This window comes from Acomys minous (assembly GCF_964271855.1).
Source record: "Acomys minous genome assembly, chromosome: 11".
Taxonomy (NCBI): domain Eukaryota; kingdom Metazoa; phylum Chordata; class Mammalia; order Rodentia; family Muridae; genus Acomys; species Acomys minous.
This window is the reverse complement of record NC_140492.1, coordinates 42,610,273-42,618,122: the sequence shown is the minus strand read 5'-3', so window position 1 is coordinate 42,618,122 and position 7,850 is coordinate 42,610,273.

The window sequence follows — 7,850 nt, the reverse complement described above, 5'->3', positions numbered from 1 at the left end:
GTAGTCCTAGTACTCAGGATGCTGAGGCAGGAGGATCTCAAACTCAAGGCTAGCCTGGGCTATACAGTGAAAAAAGACAACTTGGGAAGAAAAAAAAATGAACTAAAATAAAATAGCAAATAAAAGATCATGTTCTCCTTCTCATGCTATCAGCACAGTTTTCTTTTACACTACATGTATGTGCATGGTGTGCTTTCCCTGACAGTTGTGTGTTTTCACCACTAGGCTTGTCCTGGAGAAGATCAAAGGGGCGCATTCAATAAATACACAACAGGTGCACAGGGACTGTTTGTTGTCAAGCTTTTCTGTCTAACTTGACAGATTCTGACATAAAATTTGAATTCATGAATGAGATGAAACAAAACTGTTGTCCTTTTTTTTTTTTTTTTGGCCAAGGTTGAGACAAGTGAATGTATTTTAGCTCGCACATAACTTTCTGTGGTTTTCAATAGGCATTCTATATCATCCCAACCAACATTTTAGTTTTAAGAACCTAACTGCATATTTGTGAACAATGTCCTTTAAGATGAACAGAGTTGGTTTGAAATGCGACATTATATTTGTCGTTTGTTACCTAATGAGCCACAAAGAAACTTTGCAGCTCTAGCTTTTTGTTTATTTAGTCTGTGATTCATGGGTCACTTTCTGCCATGAGCCTCTTAGCAGCCAGTAGATGTGTGTCTGAGGTATGGGCAGGGGTAGGCTGAACAAAGATGAGAATGATTTGGAAAGCATTTCTCGTCCCCCTGCAGGCCAGCTCAGTTGCTCTCATGAAGGCTGGGAAAGATTCCAAGGAAGAGACCTTGGGTTCGGACCTGAGAGTGGCTCTGACCCAGTTCTGTCATAGTTTTTTGACTAGGCAAGGTACAATGGCAGCCCACATTCAAGGGGCAAGGAAATACGTTTTATCTTTAGATGACAGGAGCTAGAGCGAGAAGGGCAAGAGAACACGAGAAGAGAAGTGGGATGATTTGTAATCTACCATACAGGCTGTGCATTTGAACAGTGCTGTGGGGGAGAGTGCAGTTATTTCTTTACCTGAGACCAGCCAGTGTGGAGAGCAGGAAGCAGAAGCAAAACAGGCCTTCTTTCCACATTTCTTTCGTTTGCCCACCTCAGCTGTCACTGTTAAATACAGAGTTATAAGAAAATAGTCATTCACGTAAAAAGAAAAAAAAAGCCATTTCTAAGCTAATTTATTTTCAAGTGGAGAGGGCTTTTTTTTTTTTTTGAAAGAGGAAGTGTGTTGATTGCATCAAGAAAGACCAGCATCTTATCCCCATGGCAACAGCATCTTGAATTCTCCAAGTGTTCACCACCTGGCGCTTTGAGGCCCAATAGCCAAGTAGTATCACCTTGTATGAGGTGACAGAAAGAATCTACATGCACAGCATTGAAGTAGGCTAGGTCTGCAGCTGTTCTTTGGTATCGAATCAGAATTATGCCTCATGAAATAGTAGAAATATAGTTAACACTTCTCCACCAACCACTCCTATCCTAATTATTCTTAGTTCTGCTGTTACAAACAACATAGAAGTGGAATATGCTTATGTGCATGTGTAAGCATGCAGGGATATAAATATGTACACATATAAGCATGCAGAAATAATCGTGAAAAATCCAAGTTAAATACAAATGACAGTAGCTGTGATAAGCCTCTATGCAGTTGCTGGAGTACTTGACAGCTGCTGATTTGCTATCATCTGTTAAAGAGGCTGTTTAAGAAATGCAATGTATTTATCAGTAGACATTTCTGTGGGTGGGGCTCTCTGCATGGAAACAGTTCAGGCCCCTAAAACCTTTGTTTAGCCAGTGTCACTGGGGGCTTTTAAAATCCAGAGATCATATTCAAATCAAGCTTCATCTCCACAAGGTGGTTTGATGCACAGAAGCAACAGACTTAATCTCTGCCTGTATCTATGGCTACTGCTCAGCCGCAGAGGAACCATGAGAGAAGAAATCCTCCATTGCAGTGGTGCCTGAATGACTGCATCGCTGCTGAAAGCAATTTTCTATTGTAAAACCCAGAGTAATAGAATTCGGGAAGGTGGATGCCTAGGGGGTTGGAGATAGACGTGGGTGAGATGTCTGTGAATGAATCCCTGGGCAGGATCGGAAGTGTTCTTCAGATTAGAAACAGGAATCCCGTATGTTGATTGGAAAGGCAGATGTGAGCTTTCAACTGAGAGAAACAGATCTCCTGGGGCCCAGGGCTGGCTTCCCTGGAGGCTGAGAAGTTCCCAGGATGATGTCATGGTCCTAGAGGGGATACTGAGAACAGGTAACTAAAGTCTGGACTTGAACTCATGTCACCTGGTATGATCAGAGAAGCCATTGCAGGCAATCACACTTTAAGGCCCAGAAAGGATTGTGCCACATACTTTAGTAGTCCCTGGGAGTTCACAGGAGAAGCGGTGAGGCCAAAGAGAGGAGGTTTTTGAAAGAAAACATGGCTCATAGGCAATCCTCTGTTCCCTAACTTTGCCTGTCGGGCTCTGAGACCCAAGGTGTGCAGAGAAAATTGAGTGGAAGAAACAAGCGGAGAATTCATTGCTTCTTCCCATGGTGCCTCAGGATTACTTGACAACTGGGCTTTGTTCTCTTAGGAAAGGGAATTCGTGCTCTGCAAAGATTCCCCGAGAACACATTCATCACTCACCCCGGGGAGTCACACGAACCTTTATCCTGTGTGCATCCATCCTTCCCTGAGTCACTCTCTCATGAATATGAATAAACAAAAATGCCATTATTTTATTTTGGGGGATTATAAAGTTCTTACATAATTTCCCCTCTCCCATCCAAATCTTCCCTCTGTACCTGGCTCCTGCTTGCTCTCTTTTAAATTTATGACCTCCTTTTTTCTTTAATTGTTGTTACATACAAATTGTGTGTGTGTGTGAGTGTGTGTGTGTGAGTATGAGTGCGTGAGTGAGTGTGTGTGTGTATGTGTGTGTTCCTAAATACAGAAGTACAGCCTGCTCAGTCTGTATAATGCTGTTTGTTTTCAGGGCTGAGCATTCGGTGCTGGATAACCAATTGGTGTGCTCTTCCCTCTGGAGGACTATTTCTCCCACTTTCAGCATTCCTTAGTCGCTTGCAGTTCTTTATGTTGGGATGAGGCCTCTTGGCCTTTCCCTCATTCGCTTTGGCCTATCTGTTGGGGTCAGCAGCCAGCTACACGCATAAAGTCTTGCCAATATTGCTGTCTAAACATGACCTGAACAAAGATGACACCAACAGACATATTAACACAGTGGATATATTTATAAGTAGCTAATTCTGCAGCCACAGCCGGGGAAGCTGTAGATTTGAAACCCTGGTGCTGGCATCTGACTTAAAGAGTGACAAAACTACAAATAAACTTATCCTTTCAGTGCTAAATGCATGTAGTAAATTGATGCAGTTGCCAAAGAATTATTATGGTTTATATTTTTAAAATGCGCATAGCTGTGACATGTAAACCTGCATCAGGGAACAGAAACGTAGACTATATGGTTCCTTTATTGGGGGAAATGCAGTTTAACCATCCAACTTCAGTTTCACATCTTATGCTAAACAGTGAGTAAGAAACGAGTAGTCTTCATATAGCTGCATTGCAACTACATTTTCTTAACACTGTTAACCCAACTCAGCAAGACCGAAGGAAGTGTTTCCCCAACGAGCAGGTAGCTCTGCTTCTCCTGGCTAGTGATTTCGCTTTCTGGTTTCTAGAGCTTTGCAGCCCACCCCCTGCATCTTTTGCCTCATCTGTATTTGTATGATAGCTAATAGTTGTCATCTTATTTATTTTCAAAAACTTCCCCACTGCTCTTGTTGTTTCTTTGTGAGACAGCTCTGACCCTGCAATCGGGGAGGCTAAATGACTGAAGGATCACAGCAGCTTTGTAGAAGAGGTTAAGATGGAGCGAGGAGAATATCTTACTTCCTGTAGAATATAATTTCTGTGCAATCTGTCTCTTCAGAGCTGAGCATTGATATGGTCTCCTAAAAATGCTTTAAAATCCCGACCTCACGTATTTTTTAAAAGTCTCTTTTATAGTGGGCACAAAATCGTGAAGATGCTGGAAAGACTTTTCTTTCAAACGGCTGTTCTAAATTTGCCCTGAACATGTCATCTTAAAATGGATAAAGAAAGAAAACTGTCACCTATTCAGCCCGAGTCTGATGTTTGTCCTTTGTCTTTTCTGTCATGTTACCATGGAGTCCTTGGCTTTAACACGGCCCACTTTTTCCAAGATATGATCATGTAGACTTGAGGGGCCCTGTGGTTCTTGATTCCCCAGAGCTCCACGTCAGCCCTCATATTTGGATGGCTGGGATGAAGGTAAAAGCTCAGAAGAGGCTGCTGATCGTCGGATGGATGACAAGGCATGCAGAGCCTTTTGGGACAGCTGAAGTAGGACGTTACTAATCAAGGACAGGCCTGCTGCAGAGGTCGAGGGAGAAAGCAGCTGTGAGGGCAAGATTCAGGTGACAACTTGGACATTGGAGACACAGGATAGTATGGAAGGAGGCGGGGGGGGGGGGGAGGAAATCAGCTGGCATTTGGCAGTCTGTGCAGAGGTGAGAGACCCGAGAGGAGGCTGTAGATGTTCAGGCTTTCAAAGATTTCTGACCTACTGCCTGCCAGCTTCGAATTAAATTTCTTGATGGAGCGGGAGGAGGGCAGCGGTGGAAGAGGCAGCTGCCAAGAGATTCCTGACCTGGCAACCGGACAAAGGGATGCGGCTGCTGCCACCGGAGGTGCAGGGGCCAGGCCTGGGTAGTTAGTAGATCCAACACAAAAGGCTAAGTGGCCTAGTTTGAACTGCTTGAGTGGCCTGGGGTGGCTTTTCTGCAGACAGTAGAAATTGTTCAGCAATAAAAGGGACAATATTGTGAAATTTAATGTTTTTGGATCGAGATTTTAGGTTGGCATTTGGAAACATTTAGTGGGCTTTGTCCTGTCCAAAAAGCATTATAATCCTTGTAGTAAGATGGATGATACATCTACAAGTAAAAACTTATCAGTAATACTGGCATATTTTTAATTCCAAAACAGAGGTCTTGGGGTTCAATTACAGCCTTTTCGTTCCAGTCTGTGCAGAGACTTTCCCAGGTGCTAAATACTGACCCAGAATAATATCTATGGCCTGGGCTTGATTGTATTGGCAGACAGTGGTGTGGCCTATGTCACTAAAATCCACTAGATGGCGCTGTTACTCAGGGCTTTGCCTTAGGGAAGCAAAGCTGTGGTGGCCCTTTTGTGCCAAGGGGAAAACCAACTTCAGGAGAGGTGGATAATATACTGTCTTTGTGGATTTAAATAAGACCTTTTCACCTGGCATTTTTTTTTTTATCGAAAAACAGATACTCCGTATTTTGTGGTATTTGGTTGCTATTTCCCTTTCTGGTTTTGAGCAGAAGTGACTGAATTAAACGTCGTTCATCCCACCAAGGCAACTCATCTTTTATCCTTTCACACTCTAAATTGTCCCCTCGAAATACTGCTTTTCAGCTGTCGAATGAGGGTTGTTTGTTAGAAAATTTAGAAAATCAAATTTTCTGTACTTTGGGTGCGATATATGGACTCCAAATGTTTCTTTCTCAATCTCTTCCAAGCCCCAGAGAACTCAAAATGTCGTCTCTAATTTCTTTAGGGAAAATGATGTTAACGCTAACTTTAACCAGCAAAAGACTTGCAGATTCATGCTCCAGCCTGGAGGACAAATGTTGTGGTGCATGTCATGTTGTTTAAGTGCTTGTGTTAGACACACTCATTTGTTTTCCTGTTTAATTTATGTTTTCTCTGATTACCCATTGGATGCAAGCATAAATAGAAGTTTTGGTAATTTACATAAAATTAGAACACTAAAAGTGCGTTTGAAAAAAAAAAAGGTGCTTCTTGAAAATTTACCCTAAGACTTAAGTGAAAATACTATACTACAGCAAGTTATAATCAGTAATAAGGAGCGACAAGATTATTAAATTAAAAGTAAAAATATATTATTATAGACTACATATTAAAAAGTGAATCAGGGGGCCGGTGAGATGGCCCATTGGGTAGAGGCACTCCCTGCCAAACCTAAGGACCTGAATTCTCTTCCTGGGGCCATGTGGTAGAAGGAGGCTGCATTTCCTGCAGGTTGTCCCCTCACACTGCGGCACACGCATGTACACACACGTGTGCGTGCATACACATAAATATAATAAAATATTTTAAACTCAAATTAAGGCCTTAGTAAAAAAATAAGCTACTCACACATATTTTTGAACTTCATGTCTAAGCACTTAATGCTTGTGTCTTTAACTGTTGGCTGTTTGCAGCAGTTCCAGAGCCAGCTGACCTCCGAACTAGCGCGACATCAATCTGCTTTCCCTCCAGCTATGACGTCTCAAGATTTAGCGCTCCTGAGCCCTAGTGCCAGCATTCGCTTAAGGGCTCCTGCCAATCTACGCTGACTCACATGGGGACGATAGGTTCCGCAGCAAAGTTGCCATGGATCTTAAGAATACTTGAGGTCCTTTATTTTTCTCCTCTCTTTCTCCATCTCCTCCCCCCACCTCTTTTTTCTTTTTTGTTCATTTTCTCTTCTTTCCTTCTTCCTTCAGCTCCCTTCTTCCTTCCCTCTTTCTTTGACTGACTGGCTGCTCTGTGTTTCCCCTATGTGTGGCAATTCCGTTTGTGGTGGACTTATATTAGAGATAGAATCATAGTCACTTTTGTCCGCCCCTCCGGTCACCCATAACAAATGGCCACCAGCTATACAGCTTTGGGCAGCACACGCCTCGTGTCTCCTATAGCTTAGGAGGTCAGAAGTGTGACGATTCCTCAGTTTCAGGGTCATGGGCCCTCTATACAAGAGGTTCTCAACCTGTGGGTCTCGACCCCATGTGGGGTTTGAATGACCTTCAGAAAAATACATATATTTACATAACACTGGGTAACAGTAGTAAAATTACAGTTACGAAGTTGCAACAAAATATTTTTTTGCGGTTGGGAGTTACCACAACATGGGGAACGGTGTTAAAGGATTGCAGCCTTAGGAAGGTTGGGAACCACTGCTCTACGCATTTCAGGAGGACCTCAGAATCTGTGGGAATGCCCTCTCCTGGCGTTCGTTCACTCCCCACTTCCCACTTCAAAGCCAGCTCTGGACCATCCTGAAAGGTCTTTCTCGTTGAGAATACAGTACCATCGGCCTTCCGTGTCACATTTCCCACTGGCCATCTCTAGGGATGATTTGGTCATGTTTAGCATCCTAAATAACCTTGGTTAACATCTCTTCAAGATCCTTCACCTAGTCCCTACGAAGTTCCCTTTGCCACAGACATTAACATTCTAAGTTCTAGGCACTGAACCCTGAATGCATCTGGGGGTTCAGTTTTCAGTCTACTTCAGCTTCCTATCTGTGTCTTAGGAGAAGTCACTGAACTTCTCTGAACCTCTCCAAATTTCAGTTCTCTTACCAAATGGTTTGTGTGTGTGTGTGTGTGTGTGTGTGTGTGTGTGTGTGTGTGTGTGTGTATTAGGACTTGAGACAGAACTTTTAAAGCACAGGGCCTGGCAAAGAGTGAGGCCACTTTAAACCAAAATAATTTAAGTGCTAATAAATACTGTCTATTATGGAGTCTAATGATCGTAAAGAGCATTTAATTCTCCATCTTCCATTAACCTTTATGATATCACAGTAGAACCTCCACTCTTTGCCACAGTCCTATTCAAGGTCAGCAGACTCCTAAGCTGGTCCGTTTAAAGACCAGTTCTTGGGCTTTCTTTTAGAAGTGCTGGTCCCCTTGCCTCTTTCGAGGCCCTCCTCCCTTGCTTCTGCTAGCTTGTCTTTTGATTTTCTTCCTAGCTCAGACAATAT